This window comes from Lepidochelys kempii, chromosome 7 (genome assembly GCF_965140265.1).
Source record: "Lepidochelys kempii isolate rLepKem1 chromosome 7, rLepKem1.hap2, whole genome shotgun sequence".
Lineage (NCBI taxonomy): Eukaryota > Metazoa > Chordata > Testudines > Cheloniidae > Lepidochelys > Lepidochelys kempii.
This window is the reverse complement of record NC_133262.1, coordinates 74,352,217-74,374,548: the sequence shown is the minus strand read 5'-3', so window position 1 is coordinate 74,374,548 and position 22,332 is coordinate 74,352,217. Positions and strand designations below refer to the sequence as shown.

Here is a 22,332-nt window from a genome sequence, read left to right as displayed (position 1 = left end):
TCTTGTAGTGCCAATTAGCATGTATGGCTTTGTACTTATATAGTATTTTAGATGTGAAATATCAAAGAGATTTAAGAGACTTACAAAGGTATGTAAGTTAAGCCAAAGTTGTGCCTGTGTAGCATATAACAGCACCAGGATTTAGGCATCACTTCCTTTTTGGGTTGGTATCCTAAAACCCAGAGCAGCACTTCTGTGAAGCAGCATATACCTATAACTCACATTGTATTGCACCAGTAATAGATAAATCTTCAGCAACACCTGAAGTTTTGGTTTCATTCTCAAATATTGCAAATCTCAGGACATGTGGGGCTCAAGTTTCAGGTCCATGTACACCACTAGCATCTCAGGACATGTAGGGCTCAAATTTCAAGTCCACGTACACCATTAGCATCTCAATCCCTTGAAAGCAATGTCTATGGCCAGTTTAGAAGTATTTGACAGGTTCTGACTGTGTCTCAGAGTATTCTTCAGCCATGGAAATGGTGGCGGAGATAAGGTTCTCAAAAGTAAGAGAAAGAAAGTTGAAGGGGGATCCCAAAGGATCTAGAAGAGACAAAGATCCCTAGCATCAAATCTAGATTTTAAGGATTTTTCTGATAATAGGTTCCTTTATATTGGCAAGTAAGTTAGCAACAGAGGAAAATCCGTCTTACTTGGCCACTCAAAAGACCAGCAAAAATCAACTGCCTACTAGAGATGGTCTATAACTAGAGGTTAAACAATATTGTGCCGGAAACTTTGAGATAACTAATTATCATTTAGTTAGTTAATTAATACAGAGTGCTATCAGTGGTGCAGATTTTCAGTGTAGGTTTCATATCAGATTATTGCTAGCCAATATATCAATGTAGCAGCATTTTATTATCCACATTTTCACAAAAAGTTCAAAAAGTTATATACATCTAAAATTATTCTTCCTGGAGCTGAATGGTATGTCTGAATGCTTTACGACTTCACTGAAGCAAATGTAAAAATAATGAGTGTGTTTAACATTATTCATTTAGTAAGTTTTTAAGAAAGTGTATTCTGAGGGCTTTCGTTCCATGCATCATGCATACAGAATGCATGACTCTACTCTGTAGTCCTCATTAGCTCTGCATTAGTCATAAGACCACTACACTGGGAAATGACAAAATAAATTGTTTTTGACCTTAAAATAATACATACTTAAGCATTACATAATTAATATTTTCATCAGTTCTTTTAAACCTTCAGGAAATAGCTAATTCCCAAGTGAATGCTACTGGGAAGTGACTAATATCTTACTTTCTTTTGGAGAGGGCTAATGGAGGATGCTATGCCAGTGAAAAGGAAGGATATGTTGCTCTTTGGAGGTGAAGCCTTATTTGGCAATAGGTGGCAGGCTCCCAACACTCCCTGGTTCCTCTTAACCAACATCCTGACATGACATAATACTTAGCAATTTTGAGCATGTTTCCATTATGACCTTTTAAATTTAACTTTTTCTTTAGTATATCATAACTAAAGGTTTTTTCAAATTAAAATACAAAACTTTTCATTTCAGAAGTGTCTAAATGTCCCAATTTAACAATATTTCAAATTAGGAAATTCATCAAAAGTGACCCTTTCACACAAGCAGTTTTACTTTTGATAAATCAACATTTTTCAACATGTTTTGTCAGAAAATTTCTGAGTAGGTCTAGTGTGTACACCTGAAGCTAGGTCTCAGTTCCTCCCACTTGGGGACTTATTTCATATCTGAAAAGTGGTTTGACATGATTTAATGAAAGCCACTACATGAGGAGATACTGAGGCTCTGTGCTTTTGAGGCTAAAAGACATATGTAGAAGAATACGTCACAGGTTGCCGTTCAAACTGTCATGTATGGGTATGAGAAAACAAAAAACAAAAGCATATTCCCATGCACAAGCCTATGCAAACAATTAAGTATCTATCTATCGAGCTATCTTTTCTTGCATGCTATATGCTTATGTTGGAACTGAGCTGGAATGAGAAGGAACAGAATTTCTTTTAGTATAAGGTAAACCTGTAAAGGTTCAGTGGCTCAGCTCAGTTCAAATGAGCATCCAAAAGTTTCATTGTTCTCATAACTCAGAGGCTTCTCATACAACACTTATGCAAAGTGAGAGCTTATCAAAATCCAGAGAGTCTTAAAGAACCATTGACCCCCCCCTTTGATAAACGACAATATTCTTCAGAATCTCTCTCTTTGCAAGCCATGTTTTCTCTATTTCTCTTAACTGATACTTGATTACAAAAGGCTAGAACAATAGTTATCAGATAATTTATTCTATCCTTTGGAGCGTGGACCCAACTCTATTTTAATATTTGAGCTACAAAAGGAATAATTTGGCTTAGCATAAGCACTACTAGTAATTTTTTTTTGGGGGGGGGGGGAGAGAGAGAAATGAAACCAGAAATATTATCCAAACTATTATTGAGCATTGACAATATGTTCACGCTTTACAAATTAAATAAGGATATGGTCTCTGCCCCCAAGGAGCTTACACTTGTATATAGATGTATCTAAAATAATTCTGACACATAGAAGACTGATTTCAATGTATTTCAATGATTGGGCAGATCCTCAGCTGGTGCCAAAGTGTATTGTGTGTTGGTGTGAGATTAAGGTGGATGTTGCAATGTTGCTGAGGTCATTTTTTAAAGGCTTCATAGAAGAAAAGCAATTTGAGGAATGATTTGAATATGGACAGGGATCTTGTTTGGTGTACAAGAGAAGAAAGATTATTCCAAGGCTAAGGGAAGCATGGAGTATATTATGATCATTATGAAAATGTCTCTATCTAGAAGATTTTTTTTCAAAATCCCCGATGTTGGTTTTTTTTTTTAAATATAAAGGTCCCCAAGAGAACACTATAGTGTAGTTGGTATGCTCCAAACAATCCAACCCCTGGAAAGACTTTTTAAGTTAATGGTATTGGCGGGGGGAGGCTCGTGAGATCAGAAATATAGAGATGAAGAAAAAGAAAAAGTCAGTGAAACAAATAAAACAATATAGAAATGAGCATGATGAAAGATACATCACTGATTCACAGCAAACCCACCCAACAAATGGGTTCCAAATAATAGCAATTCCATACCTAGGAGACATTCCAACAGAATCCTATAAACAAAACCACTGACTTTTGTAACCAGGTGACCCAAGGAAGTACCTGACTCACCCTGGAAGCCAGACCTGGCAGTTTGAACACCTCCAAATCAGAGATGTGAAATGCGGAGAGGCTCTCTGAAGAACGAAAATACTCATAGATTCTAAGGCCAGAAGGAGACCTTTGTGATCATCTAGTCTGACCTCCTGGATAGAACAGGCCATAGAACTTCCCCAGAATAGTTCCTAGAGCAGATTTCTTAGAAAACCATCCAATATTGAAGGAGGGACAGGAAGTCAGACTGAGAAACACATTTTTAAGTACTGCTGCCGTCTTTATGGCTTTGCAACTTTATTGAAGACAAGGCAAATCTCAGGAAGAGAATGAGCGTTGGACAATACCCTATGTATATGTATTGTGTACAGGTGAATGTCATGGTGCCTCTGCCCATTCAGGCACTCCAAAGCATTGCTTCTCTAATTAGGGTATGTCTTTACTACAGACTTATCTTGGGTGATCAGCACCTGAATCTTAGCAACAATGTTAGCCTAGGCTGGTGTGAGCAGCCACACTGCAAAGCCTTACCTGAGTTATTGTGTCCTCACTGATGCTATACTTGCCTCTGTGTGTCGCTTGGACTATTGGAGGCATATGCCATGGCTCCTTGCACCACAATTAGCTAAACCATTCTGATTCTTTCTGGGTGAATTGTAAAGAACTTGTTTATCCTTCTGGGCACACGGGGGGGAATTGTGGGAAAGCATTGGAGGACTATTAGCACTGTATTGGTTCAAAGTAGGCAGGTTAGCAGCCCAAGAAAAAGCAGCACCTAGGCTTTAACCTACATTCCCAGATGGACCAGCTAGCTAAAGGTGAAACACCATTAAACTTTAATGAGAGGATTTTTTGTGTGGGAAGGAGGAGGGTTAGACGCAACACCCAAGTAAAAACCTAGGTTAAATCTGCAGTAAAGAATACCCTTAGAGGTGAGCTCGACATTTAATTTAGCTTTATAAATGGGGGACTATTATAAATAATAGTCAAGCTAGAGTGGCAAACAACAGAAATTATTTTCCAAAGGAAGAAATGGATAAGAGTAGTGGTGAAAGCAAAGTAGACACTTTTCCAAGTAGACTAAGCGATGGAAGAACATATGAAGAAGCTCCACAGACCTTTGAAGTTCTAACAATAAAGTCAGCTAACTTTTTTCTCTTTGGTTTCATTTCTATTCACTCATTTAAACATCTGCATTTTCTGTTCCAGTGAAATGAAATACATCACCAGAAATGGAAATATCTGCACCTGCAGCTCCTGCTGATGTCAGTTGGAATGTTGAGCTCAGCATGTTGAAAATGAGATTCCAGGACTCTCATGTGGCGTACCCAAAATTAGTGGCCATTTCTGAAAAAAATCAATTTGTTCATGTGTATCTGTGATGGGGGAAAGATGTGTGTGAAAATAACGGAACTGTTACCAGAAGATCTCATTAGAAAACCTTTCTGTAACTGTTGTTCTGAGAGATGTGTTGTACATGTCCATTCCACGTTCGGGGTGTACATGCCCTGAGTGCAGTCACCAGAATTTTTTCCCTCAGTGGTATCTGTCATGTCAATTCTGGTGCCCTCTGGTGCTGCCACTGGGGCGGGCTAGTGTGTGCAAGCGGCTCACACGCTCCCGGACAGGAGATGCAGGTGACTGTGCACATGGCATGCACACACCTAACATGGAACTGACATGTGCAAGCACTCAAAGAAGAACTTTACTTATGCTCTTCTCTGGAAAAATTACAAAATGTTTAAATGTCTAGAAAACATGACCAATGAGGGAAAATTGAAAAAAAGTGGTTTGTTTAGTCTGGAAAAGAGAAGACTGAGAGGGGACATGATAACAGTTTTCAAGTATATAAAAGGTAGTTACAAGGAGGAGGGAGAAAAATTGTTCGTCTTAATCTCTGAGGATAGGACAAGGAGCAATGTGCTTAAATTGCAGCAACGGAGGTTAACGTTGAACATTAGGAAAAACTTCCTGTCAGGGTGGTTAAGCACTGGAATAAATTGCCTAGGGAGGTTGTGAAATCTCCATCACTGGACATTTTTAAGAGCAGGTTAGACAAACACCTGTCAGGGATGGTCTAGATAATACTTAGTCCTGCCATGAATGCAGGGGACTGGACTAGATGACCTCTCGATGTCCCTTCCAGTTCTATGATTCTATGAATAACCCACAAACATTCTAGATATCACAAATCTGGTGATGAGATAGTGAAAATTGGTCTAAGGGGAGTGCAATAAAACAACAAAGCAAAATATTCTACTGTCTCTCTTGGGTATTTCTAAGGGCTTGTGAAGAGTTAATTTGAGTTCTAATTTGAGACTTGCCCCTAACCAGATTTCCATCCACAAAGACCCTTAACTCGAGTGTGGTGGTGCTTTCAACTTGAGTCAGCTAGCTTGTCAGGAGGTATAGGGCTAGCACAACTCATGAGGAGTGTAGATAACTCAGGCTATGTCTTCGCTGCAGAGTTAACCTAAGACAACCCTCACCATTGTACATACACACCATAGGTAGAGTTAAAGGGGTTGAGAAAAATGAACATGATTTTGTTTAGCTATCTGGAAAGATGACATCACCGAACTATCAACTAATGGTATAGCTGTTGATGAACAAGCAATTCTGTTCCCAATCCCCCAGAACACAGTGGCTTCAGGTAAACAAGACAGACAATATAATGAGCTCACCCAAATACTGATGAGCCATTATAAACCCAAACCAGATCACTGTAGCACAGTTCTGATTTCACTATCAAAATAAGAAAGATGAAGTTTCTGACTGCACATTATTTTGTCTCTAAAGCAAGTATCTACAAATGGCACGTTTGGAATATTTCTAAATGAGGTACTCTGGGACACATGTCTTTGTCTGAGATGTTGATGACTGAGAACGATGTTACTTTTCCAGTTTGCCCTATGGAATAGCATTAGCAATGGAGATGGCCAAGAATGCTACATTGGAACTGGCAGAGCAAAACACATCATACAAATTGGTGTGAATAGAATGTTTGGTGCATTAAAATCAAAACCATGTGCTTCTGCTACCAACCTCCACAGTCATATGATATTCTTCCATTTTAAGGGAGTGAGAAGCAAGTCCAGATCATGCACAAAAACATTATGAATGTGAGGAATGAGCAAATGCCTAACGGGTATCTATATTTAAAAAATCAGACAATGCTTGGAGCTGTAAAATGAAAAAATCCTAGCTGTTGCTCAATATATTCTTGCTGGCTTTCAGCAAGAATGAGAATAATTCTTCGGGACTATTTGCATTACAGCTAGTGAGGGGAAGAAAGAGTGCCTAAAAAAATCTGCCTTGCTGATGCACCTGTGAACATGCAGTTAAAACAGGGGCAAATACATCAGAAATCATATGTAGTTTGTCTCACTTACCACTATAAAGGAACATAATGCAGTCAGACACACATTCAAGAGAGAAAAATCCCTGTACTAGAGCAAATAAATATCCCTGTTAAATGTAAAAAAAGTGGCTATATTGTGCAGCGCTATAGCCAACTTTGAATTTATCAGTGAGTTCCTTAAAATTGAATAGGGCTGTCATTGACTATAGGTTTGTAAAGTGCCTCACATTTGGATCCCAACCAGATGATGGTTTCTAGATGCTACTGCAATATAAATATTAAACTACAACTAACGTTCACCTCTGGCATGGGTCCATTCCCACCATGTCTAAACAATCCCTTCCTTTCTACCCAAGTCTCTCTGATTTCTCCCATCCTTTAAACCCAAACTTCTAACAATATGGGATTCTTTCCCACTTGCCTTCTATATATCCAGAAACTTATTTTTATAATTAGCAGTTATTATTTCTCTTGTGGTAGTGCCTTCAGACCCTAGCCCCCAGATGCTAAGCATTGTACAAACACATAGATGGCCCTTTTAATATCGGAACCGCACAAAGAATTCAGAAACAGAAATACCACTCTCTTTTCCTAGATGAAAGTGAAATAGAGTGATTAATTTATAATCGGGGGGGGGGGGGAACTATTCATGGAAACTAAGTCTAAGGCCTGGTCTACACTACAAACTTAGGTCGACAGAAGATGCCTTAAGTCGACCTAATAATGTATGCATCTACTCTACCAGGTCCCATCCACTGACCTAAGCCATCTGTAACGTCCATACTACATCTCTGTGAAAGGCATAGCACTTAATTCGATGTTTTGTGATAAATGCTGAGAATTATGAATACTTGTGGTCATACTTATCTCCTGCAGAAGTGAGTTCCATAGTCTAGTGCCAACTCCTGTGCAAGTTGTGCCTTTGGTGATCACAAGCCTCATTACACTGGAAAAGGAGGATGGTCTGGCAGTTTTGGTCCTGGCCTGGGATGCAAAAGACCCAGGTCTAATACCCAGCTCCAATACAGATGTCTTTTGCAAGTCACCTAGACCCAGACTTTTAAAGCTATTTCAGCATTGCTGCACTCACCGTCACAACACCTAACTGATTTAGGAGCCTAAATCTCATTTTCAGAAGGGATCTGGGCACTATGTGGCAATTAGATTTAGGATCCTAAATCATTAGGCATTGTGACACTGAGCGCAGCAATGCTGAAATAGCTTTTAAAATCTGGGCTCTCTGGGTGTTTTTGTCCCTTACCCATAAAATGGGAATCCCTACTTTATAGGAGTGTTTTGAAGATCAGTGCTCCTATTGTGGCAATAGGGACCACATAAATACTGAGTATTACCTGTTTTTCTGATTGTAATGTACCATATCTTGCAGGTATCAGAAATGCATTTTCTCAATAACATTTAACAACACAGGGATCTCAGTAGTGAATCACTAACAGACTCTGTCTTAGGAAGAGTTTAGTCGCTGAGAGCAGTATAGAGTCAGTATTCAGCAAGGCAACCTGCAGTTTTTACAAGGAAGTGTTCAGTGTCTGGGAGACATAGCAGGTAGTGAAAGACTACAGGTAAGTGTTAATAAGGTTACAACAATAACTAATGCACCAAAGCCAAAAAAGTCTCTGAACTCAGATTATGTTTAGGCCTGTTAAATTACTATGACTTCTTCATAGAAAACCTCTGAAATACATTCAGTCCCTTAAATGAGAGTTTACAGAAGGCGAAGCTATGGAAAGGGAATGTGATACTGAACTTAATAAACACAAATGGTTGCTAGACAAAAGTGCACTAGTGCAATCTGACATTAACTTTATTTTATTCTCATCATTATTTATCTCTGGCAGCCTTGCTTACTGACATGGGAAGCTGGGGGCCTTTATCTCAATAATCAAGGCCATTACGTCTCCTTCCTCACTATTTCACTAACCAAAAACTCTCTACAGTATGTCAATGACTGATGAGTACCACTAGAGCATCAGCTCCCAAATTTTATGGGTTCACATACTATCTTCTTACAACACTGTTGTAGAGTCAACTGATGGCACATCAAGCTTATGTAACACCAGTACTCTTGCACCACAGTTGGGGAACTCCTGTACTAGAAGATTTGAAATCTTTCCCCACATTACAACTTTGGACCTATTAAAAACCTGCCATGTCATTCTTAGTCCCCAGTGAAAGGTCCATATTCCACAGCCTTTACTGTGGAATATCTTTACTATCTTTACCTTTACTATCAGGTGGAAACAGCCACAGGATACATGAAAGTATGTTATGTGCAGTGTTTATCTCAGCATTTATATGGCTTTTGCTACTGTGGTATCAGAGCATCCTCAAAGTGGTAGCTGAGATTGGAGAAGAAAGGATGTTAGACAAAGGTTGATTCTATATGGTCAGCGTCACAAGATAAAGACAGCTTGAATCATAATTGGACAAGAAGAACACTGAGCCTATACGTCTGTAAACCCTATATCAGGGATCTGAGATTGCCAGTGAATTATTCAGACTATTCTCTCATTTCTATTTTTATTCTCTTTTGGAATCACTTGACAAAAGGCAGGTTTAGAATCTTATTAGGATACATCTACAATAGGAGCTTGCCGTGGGATTCCCAATTCCATAGACATACTCACACTGGCTGTCATTTAAAAATAATAGTATAGCCATGGTAGCATGGGCAGTGGCAACATGGGCTAGCCATCCTGAGTACATTCACATGGGGTATAGGTTGGTTTGGACTTCACACCACTATTCCATGCTGTCGTCCATGCTATAATGACTACACTACTATTTTTAGTGCACTAGCTCAGATAAAAGCTAGCACGAGTGTGTATACACAAGCTGGGAATAACACCCCTAGCTTGTAGTATAGACAGATCCTGAAAGATAAAGAAGTTGAGTGAATAATATTCTACTATACAGCCCTTCAGGGTACCCTAATGTCATCTGTATAACTAAAGTATTGATTTCAAAATTATGAACTTTGCATGAAAGCAACATTTACTGTGCAAAGATAGTAGACAAGATTTAATGCTTTCTTCTTCTACTAGCCCGATAGATGTTGCCAGGGGGTATCTTGTGGGGCAGTATAGCAGCTAACAAAGTGAAAAAACAAACAAAATGTATGGTAATCCCCATAATAGAACCAGAAGAGGTGAATGAGAGTGTCTCTCTCATATGCAGAGAAGTTACAATTTGGCTTATTCTATATTTTTGGCCTTTTTCTTCAATAGTTCCATATTATTAATAAAATTTGCATTAAATTGGGATCTTTTGTTCATAGGTTTTTATTAGTTCCTGCTGTTTATCCCAATGACAATTCTCCATTTGTGATCTCACAATAAAGGGGGTTGAGAAGCATAAGAGGGTGAGCTTTTAAGAAATAAAATCCTATTTCATGGAAATTATCCTAGTGGAGGTTCAGAAAAGGACAACAAAAATGATAAAGGGCATGGAACTGCTTCCATATGAGGAGAGATTAATAAAATTGGGACTTTTCATCTTACAAAATAGACGACTAAGGGGGAATAGGATACAGGTCTAGAAAATCATGACCGGTATGGAGAAAGTAAATAAGGAAGTGTTATTTACTCCTTCTCATAACAAAAGAACTAGGGGTCACCAAATAAAGATTAACGGGCAGCAAGTTTAAAACAACAAAAGGAAGTATTTCTTCACACAATACACGGTCAACCTGTGGAACTCTTTGCCAAAGGATGTTGTGAAGGCCAAGACTACATCAGGGCTCAAAATGAACTAAATAAATTCATGGAGGATAGGTCCATCAACGTCTATTAGCCAGGATGGGCAGGGATGGTGTCCTTTGCTTCTGTTTGCCAGAAGCTGGGAATGGGTGATAAAGGATGGATAACTTGATAATTCCTGTTCTGTTCATTCTCTCTGAAGCACCTGACGTTGGTCACTGTTGGAAGACAGGATACTGGGCTAGATGGACCTTTGGTCTAACCCAGTATGGCTATTCTTACGTTCTTATGACCAAAGCAAGGCAGAAGAGAAATATGGAAAATTATATTGTATATTAAGATAATTGTTTCTACACAGAATGTTTTCTCTTCTATTGCATTTTAATGCAATTCAAGAAAATAAGCCATAGCTGGGAATAACAGAATAAACAGGGCACAATTTTCTAGATGTGTAATGCAAAAAAGAAAAAGTAAGTTGGTTCTGAGATGTTTAAATGTGCTTTAAGGAACCATGCCAATTTAAAAATCATATTATAAGCAAATAAAACAAAACACTAACTGTGTTAACTGTTAGTTCACTTTCTGCACTGCTCTCATATTTGAAAATAAAAATCAATTAACTTTGGCTATGAACCAAAGTGAACCTATTTCCCTTTTAGGTTTTCTCTGCTGCAATGTTCCAGTTGCAACAATGCAGAAGTATTGATTTGTTTTAAAATAAATGTTTCCATTACAATTAAAACAACAACAAAATGGAACATTTCTATGCACCTTTGATTTTGGAAAGAAAGCTTAGTTTCTTAAAAATATAAATGTTGGCAATATTTGAGTTGACACTATTCCTTTAATTATTGTCTTTCGCTCCAACCATAGGATATGTACCCTGTATCTGCAGAAACTAGAAAAGTTTGAGTAAGGACAGGAGAATATTGTGTCACATCAAATAAACAAGTGCCTAATTAACAAAAGGATCATGATACACCATACCTTATTTTACCCAGATATATTAAAGCATTAAGAATAAGAAAAAGAACGATATCTGATCTTGCACATAAACTTCTCATCAGCTCTAATAACCAAAGTCTATATAATAGAGCTTGTTGGGAATTTTCTGACAAAATAGTTTTTTGGAAAATGCCAATTTTTTCAAAACCAAAGCTTTTCACAGGAACGTATCAATTTTGCCAATAAAGTTTTCTAAGGTCCAAGATGGAATTTCTGTTCACAATAACACACATAGGCACCCCTCATCCCATGGTCTGTTGGTTAAGGCATTCATCAGGAGTGTGAGAGATAAGGTTCAAGTCATTGCTCTGTAACAAGCTCACCTCAAAGGAAATACTGGAAAGCTTCTAGATGTTTACCTGAACCTAATTTCTTAAGCTGTTCAAGTTCACTAATCATTAGTGCACTAACTGGGTAGTTAGTTAATGTATGAGAGAATGTCTGAAGAAAAATCTCAGTGTAAATGGCCTGCACAACCTGGCAGGAAATCTACAGAGAGATAATTGATGGGCAAAATTATATACATTAAATTTATTTTAAGATATCAGAAAAGAAACCACCCACACAAGTGTACTAGAAATCTTAGGACTTGTCTACATGGGGACATCCAGGAAAATTAATTCAGATTAACTAAACTGAATTAATGCTACTTTAATTATGAATTAGGTTGTTTACAAAAGAGTTTAATGCCATATAACTAATCCACTTCAAATTCACACTTTTAGTTAATCTGGATTAATTTTCCATAATATCCCAGTGTACACAAGCCCTAGAGATACCTTAAAGAAGAGTTAAACCAAGGAGCTGTTGGTTGGATAGGGAACAGGATCCATATTTAGGCATAAGTTTTGATTTAAGATCAGGTCAGGGTTATAGTTAGGATTTGGATTTGACAATGTTAGCTGTGCTTGGAAAATTTCAGTTATAAATTCAGCATTCATTATCTTGGGTGTAAATGTTGTAAAAGGCTTATCAGAGATTTTTGCCATCTCAGAACTAAAAGCATAAAATCTATCATTTCTCATTTTTGATCCAATCAAGAATCAAAACAATAAAGGCAGGTTATTAAAACAAAAAATTGTAAAACCAAACCAAGACTAAATGGCTAAAACGCAAGGATTCTAAGGGAAGAACACTTTAGATCCACTGCAGATCCATTTCAGCCCAGGTAGTCTGACTTTTGATCTGCTCTGTTTTTCCTTTCACATTTATTAACTCTGAGAGGTTATAGTCCAAAGTTCCCGTATGGCTATCTTTATTTTTCTGCAAGAATAGAATCTTCTGCATTTCCTCATTTGGTATTGGGTCTTTGGTTCTGCTAGGAGAATCAATGCAAAAGAAAACTTGGTTATCTTTAAGCTAGACCTCCACTTTCTGGCTTTTGAGGTACACGAGATGGGATCATAAGGCGTTTCTTGGCAAGTTTTAGAGAGATTTATTCTCCAAGTAAATGTACAATAATATTATACAATATCTCTGAAGCCTTGTCACCACATATCCATTCCACTTTCAAAAAAAATTCCAATCCCATCAAATGTATCTTAAAGGCTTCCAAAAAGAATCATTTCAATTCTGCCTTAAATTCTCCAATTTAATCAGTTTTCCTTATCTAACGTTTTGACATCAGCTAGTAGTGAGCAAGCCAGTTTATCAAAACAACAAAATATATAAGGAGGTTATATAAGCCCCAAAGTGTCATTTAGTACAAGTCTGTCAAATACAGCTGGGTCCTTTTGATACCACAGTCTTGGCATCTTTATAAGCTATTATTAACCATGTGCATTTAATATCAGTGGAATCTGAGCTTCACCAGGAACATGAGCAACAGCCATCCTGCACACAAAGACTATTTTACAAGCTACTTAGAAGCTTTGTGAAACAAGATCATAAAAATTATTCATCACAAACCATGTTCACTTTCGTGTTGTTTCCAGTGGACAATCTAACTTATGTTACCGCTGGTCATATCTCATACAATAGTAAAACTGCCTTTTTAAAAAATGGGAACTGATAGCAAAGGAACAACCCCCCTCCCTTTCACCATTGCAATCCCGGCAATTTGAACATTGTGCCTACTGTATTCAATGAGAGTCAAAGGACCTTTTCTCCAGGAGTGACATTCCCAAAAATCCAGGCTCTAAAAGAGGGCTCTCAAACTCAAATCACCTCGAGGGCCACATGAGGACTAGTACATTGGTCCGAGGGCCACATCACTGACACCTTTTCATACAAAGATACAAAAGCCCTCCCCCCGCTTCTGCCCATGCCCCGCCCACACTCCACCCCTTCCATGAGGCCCCGCCCCTGCCCCATCTCTTCCCCGTCCCCATTCCAACCCCTTCCCCAAATCCCCACCCTGGCCCCGCCCCTTCCCCTGAGCATATGGCATCCCCACTCCTCCCCCCCAGTCCTGGAAAGTCCTAAGCACCGCCAAACAGCTGTTTGGCAGCGGGAACTGCTGGGAGGTAGGCGGAGGAGCGGGGTTGCGGCGTGCTTGGGAGGGTGGAGGCGAGGGGTGAGGGGAGCTATGGTGGGCTGCAGGAAATAACTCATGGGCTGCGTGTTTGAGACCCCTGCTCTAAAATTAACAGACACTACTTAACAAACTAAATTACTTCTGTCGCAGTTATTTGCCATGTCAAGGAATTATCTGACAATTTGTCTCACCACCCTCATGCACACACAAGGGAAAGGAGGCACATGTAATGAAAACCATGCCCAAAATAAACATTTACAGTTGGACCAAGTTTTCTAACTCAAAGAGCTCTCAATGCTTAAAAAAAACCTATCCACATATAGGAGCAACTTCAACAATGACATATATGTTTACTTCACAGAGTGGTACAGACAGGCAGTGTTTACAGTAGGTTAAAACACGAGGGGCAGCCAGGAAGAGGGGGAATCTGTATGGAAGAGCTATTTATGCTAGACAGAGAAAGGAAGGGGAAGCTCCTTTTAGAAGAGGGGAAGCTATGCTTCCATTCCCCACTTTAACCCCAGAAGCCAGTGCATAGTGCAATGAGACGGGAAGGCTGCTGGTGCTGAAAAGTGCCATGAGATATTTCAGTGTAGAGCAGACAGAACCCTTTCTGTAAGATTTGACTGAAAATATTCTCATATAGCAAATTCCATGGCACACACTAACTTCAGATGGACAATATTTGTGTTGCAGGTCTCAGGATTTGAACTTGTGTGTGTCTTTGGAGGCTAAGTATTACACACAGAAATCTGTATTTCAATCACAAAACCATTCTCTTGGACTTAAATTATACATGCGCCTTAACGAAAATCTGCACCATAGCAAAAAAATTTTCACTCAAACAAGCAAATAAACAAGAGGAAGCCTTTTTTTTTGTTTTTACTTCTGACATTTTCTTGAGCAGAAATCAGCAAATACTCACCCCTTCCCAACTCCAAAGTAGCAGGTTGTCCAAACTATCAAGTGTCCAGTGTTGAGAGATAATTTACTGCCAGACTTAGTGGCAAGATTCTAATAGCTGGAGAGATTGTACTCTTCATCATCCATAAACAAGTTTCTTTGCAATTAAATCTGGGTGTTATATTCTGCCTTCAGCCTGCACTGTAGCTTCTATTAATTCATAGATTTCAAGGCCAGAAGGGACCATTGTGATCATCTAGTCTATTATTATAATCTATTAAATGTCAGTGTGAGTTACATGCCATGCCATAGCGATCATATACCCTGTGGAACAGCAATTCTAAGTCTGAGATTGTAGAACCAAGATGCTGATATTTTTATTTTGGAGGAGGGGACTGGGTACATCTATTTATTTATTGAACGTTAGTGCTTTATCTAAATGTTGTAATTTTTTTATTGATGTGGAATATGGGTTTGAGGCAATTAAAGTGTTACCCTACCTTATTTCAGTACTGACCAAAAACTGCTCCATATGATGGCTTTTTAGTGACTTATCTGAAATGAGTTAGTGTCAGTCAAGTGTATAGCAGACAGATGCCCAAAGCGCACATACACACAAAAACAACCCACCATCACAACTGTCACCCTTGTTGGAAAGATTGCATGATCATGAAAAAGGAAAGATAATGTCACTCCTAGAGTATCCTTCAAGCTAAGGGCTGAAGTGGATATTTGGCGCTGTATGGGAAAGCTTGCTCTGTTGCTACCTGCTACACTGTACCTCCTGTGTGGTTAAAGAGAGGACTTCAGAGTCCAGAGCTTTCAATCTAGTTTCTTCCAAGAACAATAAAATTTGAGAAGTAAATAAAGTAATATCACTTAACAACAACTTTCTAACAGTCAATACTGGGCTGAGAAAGTGTGTGTTACTGATCAGCGGATGAAGGCTCCCTGATTATGCTCATTGGCAAGATTCACTGAAACACTTCTCAGTTATTAAACTATGAGAAAGATGTACCAAGAGGTTTAACAGGGATAAAAGGTGATGGTGCTTGGCAGATGAGTTTATGGCATGCCTGAATGATGACAATGTGATTCTTCTGCAACAGAAGCATTATTTCTACAAGACTGACATTGTTGGTTCACAGATAAATATTCAAATAGCCTATCTACACTAAGTTATTGGATGAATGTATTTGTAACAAATGCATAAATACACACTATTAAGCTCTTTGATTGCCAAACATAGTTTGTCTGATCTAAAATAATTTTGCACAGTTGTCCTCTTTAGCTGGTTAACTTGTTTTTAGTCTGGCAAACCATAAGTAGAAAAGCCAGTGCAAACCACATTTAGACCCTGAATTTGAAACTTGTCAACTTATTTCCCACTTAATAGAGCTTGTGGGTTACATCATCTTGTTTTTCTGCTGCTTTTTAAGCTTGCCACACCACAAATAGTAAAAATCCTCAGGGCAATATTAATGAAAAATAGCAGCAAAAAGATTTTAAACATACCAGAGTGATGGGGAGATGTGAATATGAGGAACACAAGCTATGAAGTCTGAGTGGAATTTTCAATTAAGTATATCTAAAATGGTTATGGGCCATTGGTATTGGACCTTTGCTACAGATAAAGAACATGAACATAATGTATCATTACATGAAGTGAATACATGAATAGCTTATTCTCAATATTTTTTATAAATTTGTATTGCTATGATAAAAAGAAAAGGAGTACTTGTGGCACCTTAGAGACTAACCAATTTATTTGAGCATAAGCTTTCGTGAGCTACAGCTCACTTGCTATAATATTCATCTCATATTTTTCAACATACACCACATATATTGAGTGTTGCTTATGTTCTGAAATTGACATCCATTTGTATATGTACCTTCAGTGCAGAAATGCTGTTGGAATCGACATCCAGAACTTTGCACAAAACTGCAGGACCTGTAAGAGACACTGAGGGTGCTGCCAGAAACACGAAGAATGCCTGTGAGGGTGAAGACAAAGATGTAGCTAACACAGCTTTATTTTGTCATTTAGTTGGTATACTCTAAGTCTCTTCCTATGTGTATATACAGCCTCTATAGCAAAATGGGGTCCAGGTCTCTACTGGAGTCTCTAGCTTCTACTGCAATACAATCAGTAACAACAAACCAACCCCTGCAATCTCTTTTTGACTGACCACGCATACTCTTTTCAAGCTCTTGCGAAGTTGTATACTGGTGCTGCTTAAACTCCTTGGGCACTTCTGCCACTGACTATTACTCCTCCATCACCAATGAATTCAGCTCAGCAAGTTTCTAACTGCTCATTAGCCTGAAATGTAATTGCCTTTCATTGTAATGTAAACAAAGCATACCAAGCAGCATAAATGTAAACAGGCAACTCACCTGAAGTGTTTAAAAGTATACAATATCTATACACAGGGAGAAAACATTTTGCAAGAGCAAGACTGGTTCAGTGAACAAGAAAAATGTATGTCTAGCATAAAAGGCACTGACAAGTTACCCACTTATGGAAATTCAGCCTAATGTTATGTGACCTCTATTACCAAGCACAATCCCTCATTTTCAGAGTCCAAAAGGGGCAATGGCTGCTAGTCTAGCTTGTCCTCCCACCCCCCATATTCTGATCTCATCCTTGTCAGAAGGACTAAATGTTTATTGCAAAAGAGGATACAAACTGCCCGCTCTTCCTGACATTTATTGAATCAATGCTCAGCATTAAGTTTCCTCTCTGGCATCCTAGAGTGAGATAAATGGGGATTTAAATGGCAGAGAGCAACAGAGGCTCAGGAGATTTTTATTTATGCATTAATTCTCCCAGAGTTAAGAATAAAGATGTACCAGAAAACAACATGCACAATAAAAGTTAACAACATCGAACTATAGGTCTTCTCAAAGAAATGGTATCTAATCAGTCTCTCTCTCAGAAGCTGAGTTTCACCTGATCATCTATAATGAAATCTACCTTACACAGAGTTGCTACATAATAGGCTTTTATTACACAAACAAAACTGTGCACTGAAAAGATAGTGTCACTGGTGCCACTGAAAAGAAATCTGAAGAAAAAAGTTTAAAGGTAAAGCCATCTTTCTTTTACTCAGATGTGAAGCTACGTTTATATAAATACCCCTCTCCCAACCTGTTTTTCAGACTATCTTTGTTCCTCAAGTGTTAAACCTCCTCTCTTCAATTCCAATCCTTCCTCTGATGGCAGAGCTTTCATTCATGCAGGCCCCACCATCTGCAATGGCTTGTCTGAACTTAACTGATCACTTGGTCTCCTGAAATCTCATCTCAAGAACCAGCTGCTCCCCATGGGCTACACATTTTTAGTCCCTGATCTTTCCAAACAAACATGCCCTAAATCCAACATCTTCCTATTACCCCTGTGCTTATTCTCACAGAAATATTGTTATTGCATTCTTCTTTACTCCTGCCAGCCATACAGGGCTGGCCTTACCATGAGGCGAACTGAGGCGGCTGCCTCAGCTGCCAGACTGTGTGGGGGCACCACTAGGAATGTAGAAAATTTTGTCTACTGATGGTGCTGTTGGGAACACTGGGGCATGGCCACTAGGTAACTCGAGGGGATGGAAGACCACGAGTGTCGATGAAGCCCCCTCGCACTAGGCCCCGGTGTCCTTGCCCCCACCCCCTCCTGCCTGGAGGCACTCGCAGCAGCTCTGCGTGCTAGGCCCAAGTGTCCTTGGCCCCCCCTGCCTGGAGGCACACACAGCAGTTATGCTGAGAATCTGCAACAGTATGTTGCAGAGTCAGACTGCCTCAAACTAAGCAAGGCCAAACAGGGGAGATATGGAAGAACAATGCTGAATAAAGCAGCTTTATGTATAGTTTAACAAATGATACAGAGAATCAGGGAACTAGCTGGGAACTGGATTGGCTGGCTATATGGATACTTGGGGCAGCTTGCTATTGGATAAGTATGCTGGGAAAAAGGATGTATAAAAGCCTGTGTAACTTCCTGCTCTGTTGTACAGGATTTGAGATTCAAATCTCCCTGTACCTTTTTGAAGCTTCAAATAAACTTTTCTGCTTCTCCACCCCGTTGTGATTATTGGGTGCAGCACACCGGGTAACGAACCAACTCAAGCTGTTGTTCAGCCTCTCGGCACTGGGTGCCGGCAACAGCGCATATGTATTCTCTTTGCTCTAGATGCACAGAGATGGTGGAGTGCTGTGCTGGAGGAAGGAGGGCACAAGAGACATAACAGGCAGGCAGGAGAAAAGGTGAGAGGGAATAACAGAAAGCAGCAGGAGCTGCAGTGAGAGAGAGGAGAGGAGCCTCTTATGTACCTCTCTAGCACCCCCAGGAGCCTAGACTGATTAACACCAGCTTCTCAGGGAGCTTCCTGTTTTCTGCAGCTTCCCTGAACTCACTTGAGGAGAACAGGTAGTCAACTGAAGTAGTAGGAGCCAGTTAGGCCCTTAAACGCTGGTATCTTCCCTCACTCAGACCCTGCTACCAGCCTGGTTATTTGTCCCCTTCAACTGAGTGTTGAGAGCCACTCTAGCTGGCACAGAACAGCAGTCATGAGTAAAAGAAGAAAATGCCCCTCTGGGGCAGCATTCAGAAAAAGGAAGAATGCAAAGGAAGCTTTTCTATCTAAGCAGGAAGGAGCTCTCCTGCGATACATAGACACAAATGTTCACAGTGAGCCTTCCGGCCCCAGTGAGGATGTGAGTGCTGAGGAGATGCTTGATCTTCCAGTTAGTGAGAGTGCAGGTGACCTGGCAGCTACTGCAGCATCCATATCTCCATCTCAAATGGACGTAACCATGCACATTCCTGAAGAAAAGTGTAGATCAGAGAAGAGTGTGGTGGAGGCCCAAGAAACAGCTGCTGCTGAGTTTAGTTCCTTAAGTCTAGATGACCCAGGACTGTGGACCCACTTGAGCAGTAGCCTGAGGAACTTCCTTGTACTGCATGGGCCACAGCAAGTGAAAAACGTCACAATGAAAATAGAAGTTTCCATCCAAAACATTACTAGTGTGAAATCCGCAATCGCGACAAAGTGGAGAGGCCATGGCTTGTGTACTGAAAAACCAAGAATAATGCATACTGTTTTTGTTGCCAACTCTTCCAGTCAAATGTCCCAGGACATTGGGTTCTACAGGAACAATGAACTGGAAAAATCTGGCTAGAAATCTGGCATGCCATGAGAAGGCAGCAAATCACCAGAGATCATTCCATAGGTGGAAAGAGCTTGAGATGAGACTAAGGTTAAAGGCCACCATAGATGATCAGCATCAAGAGAAGAGTGCATCAGAGTCTCTTTACTGGCAAAATGTTCTGAAAAAGCTCATTGCCACTGTGAGAATGCTTGCTACCCAAAACCTAGCACTGCGTGGCACTTCAGATCAGCTGTATGTGCCAAACAATGGAAACTTCCTTAAAATTGTGGAACTGACGGCTGAGTTTGATGCTGTACTCCAGGAGCATCTAAGAAGAGTCACCACCCAGGAAATGTACACACACCACTACCTTGGAAAAACAATTCAAAATGAGATCATACAGTTACTGGCAACAAAAGTCAAACAGAAGATTGTGGCAGATCGGAAGTCAGCAAGATATTACTCTGTTATTCTGGACTGCAAACCTGAAATTAGATTTCCCCTTTTCAGTCTTCTGGGACACTCAGTGGGTACAGAGTTTGGCTAGCCACTCAATTTTCTAATTATCCTTAATATTTTCTAATAAAGGTGAGCAAATTAAATGTTCATTCTTGTTCCTTTGACCCATCAAAATTCAGATCAGCTCCTGAACCAAGGATTCCGTGTGAACCTCCAAGGTACTAACCTGAGGACTCTCCATCAAATTCATTGCATGGTGGTACAATTGCAGAGAGAAGGGAGGTAGTCTTTCTATTAAGAACAGTCAGTAATCACTGAATATCGCTTCCCAAGATTGTTTTGTTCACTCAAGATGCTGACATATAAAGGTCTGAATCCAAGCTACAGTATAGCAAATCCCTGTCCTTTGGGCATGATCTCTAAATGCGTGTACAGTAACTGTATTTCTACTCTGCAGAATTTTAAGCGAGAACAGATTCTTCTTAAGTCTTATCTGGTGGTAAAAACTGCACTCAGTGAATTTTAGAATGACCATATTTGAAGAGGAAGCTTCTCTCATACAAAGCTAGTTCCACTTCCACCCTCTCAAGTCTACATATTGAATGTCCCCTGTTCAATACATACGTGATCTTAAATGTTTTGGCTGAAATTTTCAAAGCCCCCTAAAAGATTTAGCTACCCCATTGTCCGGCTATACTGAAAGGACAGGAGCTATTTGATATGGTTTTAATCAGGTTACAACTTTATTATAAAAGATGTCTGGGACTAACCAGCAGCTAAAAGTCCAGGTAACTCTATGTTCATTCAATATCTACCCAGAGGGCTTCCGCCAGACCCTCTCTTTTTCCATGCAGGTCCACCAGCCAACCAATTGGTGGGCCCTTACCACCTCCCCGCCCCCCAAATGAGGGTTAAGGTGGAATATAAGAAAGGGGGTTGATTCCCTGCCATACCGGACATAGGAGCTCTACACCCGTCTGTTCCACTACTTTAACCAACACCTCCTTTTTAATTCCTTTCTCAAGCCATTTATCCAGTCACTATACACCTTACTTATGGAGTCCCTGCCCTGGACATCCACCCCGTACTTATATAATCAGTTGCGACATATGCCTAACCCCCTTCCCTCCTCATCATAACAAAGCCCTCCTTGAACCCATGTGGGGAAGGAGGAACCCCCCCCCCCCCAACCTCCCCGCACACATACACACACACTCCACCTAGGCCAGGGGTTCCCAATCTTGGAAGGGCCGCCTGGGGGGTGGGGGGAAGTGGGGCAATTTGCCCCAGGCCCCCGCAGACGGGGCAGGGACAATTTCAGCGGCAATTCACCAGCGGGTCTTTCAGTCCCTCTCTTCCTCGGCGGCGGCACTTTGGCAGCAGCTCAATTGCTCCGCTTCAGTCTTCTGCGGCAATTTGGCGGTGGGTCCTCCTGTCCTCTTCTTTCTTCGGCGGCACGACTTGGATTTTTCTTTTTTTTTTCCCCTTCGCTGCTTGGGTCGGCAAAACTAACCTTTTTTTATGGAAGGGGCCCCCAAAATTGCTTTGCCCCAGGCTCCCTGAATCCTCTGGGCGGCACTGAAACTTGGTTCATGGTTTGTTCCGGGTAAGCCCCTTGTGGGCCACGAGGCTCTTTATTTACCTGAGCGTCCGCAGGTACAGCCGCTCACAGCTCCCAGTGGCTGCAATTCGCCGTTCCTGGCCAATGGGAGCTGTGGGAAGTGGCACGGACCGGGGCACCGCTTCCGATAGCTCCCATTGGCCAAGAACAGTGAACCATGGCCACTGGGAGCTGGGAGCGGCTGTACCTGTGGATGCTCAGGTAAACAAAGAATCTCACGGCCCGCCAGGGGCTTACCCTGAACAAGCCACAAACCAAGTTTGGGAACCCCTGACATGGGCCAATCTGGTGGTGGGGGAAAAAATCCTTCCCAGACCCCCTAAAAAGGAGCAGCTAGCACGATGCCCACAGCCAGTCCTGACCAAACGTGATATTTTGCCACCTCAAGGGGAGAGAGGGTGGAAAAGGGGCTTCTCCCACCCAGGCTTGCCCCTTTTCAACTCCTCAGCACATGCTGACCCACCCCCACTTTTGAAGCAGCTTCTGAGCCTCTTTTG

The 22,332-nt window shown here is 40.5% G+C and overlaps 1 protein-coding gene across 8 annotated transcripts in view; it reads right to left on the bottom strand.

Annotated features, from left to right (window-relative positions):
• Window positions 1-22,332, bottom strand: part of GRID1 (glutamate ionotropic receptor delta type subunit 1) — an 825,719-nt gene that overhangs the window by 233,324 nt on the left and 570,063 nt on the right. The gene's annotated exons all lie outside the window — the stretch shown is intronic.